The sequence below is a fragment of the Citrus clementina genome, unplaced genomic scaffold, assembly GCF_000493195.1.
Source record: "Citrus clementina cultivar Clemenules unplaced genomic scaffold, Citrus_clementina_v1.0 scaffold_4, whole genome shotgun sequence".
Classification (NCBI taxonomy): Eukaryota; Viridiplantae; Streptophyta; class Magnoliopsida; order Sapindales; family Rutaceae; genus Citrus; species Citrus x clementina.
Genome location: NW_006262274.1, coordinates 17884454 through 17886431, shown reverse-complemented (window position 1 = coordinate 17886431; position 1978 = coordinate 17884454).

Below are 1978 nucleotides of genomic sequence, written 5' to 3'. Positions count from 1 at the left end.
GGTTTGTGCTATTAGCGCCAACAATTTTAATTTTTTTTTTAGTTATTTCCGTGTACAAACTATTGTTAAGGGTAATATTGTCTTTGCACAGTCAACTAACGGTTAATGTTAAAATTAACTGACGGTAGGGGGTTTTTTACAAATAAATAAATTCTCGCCATCTACTTGCAACAAGCCCAAACCTCAGGGGAGGTTTTTAAAAATTACCCAAATGAAAATCAACCTCATCGAAGTCTTAATTGTTTCTTCACCATTCCCCCCCACCAATGGATAGCATCTAATGCAACAAAACCGTGATGGTGGATTGGTGACGTCCGGAAAAAAAATAATTTTTTATATTTTTTAATTTTAATAAGGGTAGTTTTCGTTGTAAATATTTGTAGAGCTCTAATTAATATATATATATATATATATATATATATATACCTTCATTATCCTTATAACACCCATTTCCCAATGTAATTACATCTAAAAATAGATATGAGTTATAACTTGAACTGTTGGCACTTCTCCAAAATTCTCTTAAATTTCCTCTCCTATTATAATTACATTTAGGGACGAAAACTCTACTATAAATCACGTATGTTTTCTTTCTCTCTCTCTCTTTTGCAATTTTTTTTCTTAAGTTCTCTATATTTTTCTTTCTTCAATAATTGATTCAATCTATTGATTATTAACAAACTCCGGTTTGACAAATTAATTATATGATTTTTATTTTATATTCATATTAAAACCTTCTTAACAATAATCTCAAAGATATTCAATTTAATTCATTGATTTGTATTAAAAAGTTTATCATGCATAGAAATTGTGTGTGGAGGCTGAGGTAATAAGACTATAAAATAATTTTAGGAGCAAGAAGATAATAGAAAATTAAAATACATAAATTAATTGTGTTTCTTAAAAAGCAGGGTGTTTTTGGCATTAAATTTAGTATAATTGAATATGGGATTGATGCTTTTGGCATTAAATTTAGTATAATTGAATATGGGATTTTAATAAGATTTTGGAGGAGTGTTAATAGTCCAACTCGATAAATATATAATTCTAATTAAATATTTTTACTCTTTCTCTCTTCCCCCCTCCCTCAAAACCCACCATATATTATTGGTTTTCTTCACAAATCCTCTCTCTTTAAATACATCAACAAGTCATTATTTATTTTTCTGTTTATGAGTCTTCAATCTTCATCTATCTAATTGCTCTATTGAAATAATTTTTGTTTCTTTCATTATTTTTTTAGAAAATTAATTATCCTCATATTAAAATCTACTTTTAGACTAAAATATAAATATGTTTATTTTAAATTAACGATTAGCATTATAGGAGTTATTAGCCAGAAAATTTTGTTGTATGGAGGGTAGATAAACAAGACTGTAAGAGAAATTTATTTTGTTTTATGAGTGAGAAATCTTTAAAAGAAAAAGAACTAATAGTAGATAGGGCTTAAGAGCAAAGGGTATTTATGGTATTAAAAAACTTGAAGTCTAAATGAAAAGAAAAAGTAGGTGTCATGAGACATTAATGCTGCGTTTACTTTTTGGATTGGAGTGGGAATCCTTGGATTAGGAGTGTGGAGTGGGAGTGGGAGTAGGGTGTTTACTTAGACTAAATGAAAGTATGGATTGTCAATTAGAATCTTAATTATTTGTTTACTTTGTCTTGGATTGGGAGTAAATTGTTTTAAATTACAATTTTATCTTTATGTACAGAATTCTAATTTGTAATTAAAAAATTAATAAAAAATATATTTGGAAAATAAAATAAATATTTTATTATATTTATAAATTAATAATAATTACTAATATTCTTAATTATGTAAATCGTAATTTTTTATTAATTTAAATTTAAATTATGTGAATAAAAATTATTAATAATAGCAACACAAATGAAATATTATTATTGATAATATAGTACAAAATTAATATTTTTTTAGAATAAAATATTTATTATTATTAAATAATTAATTAATATTTAT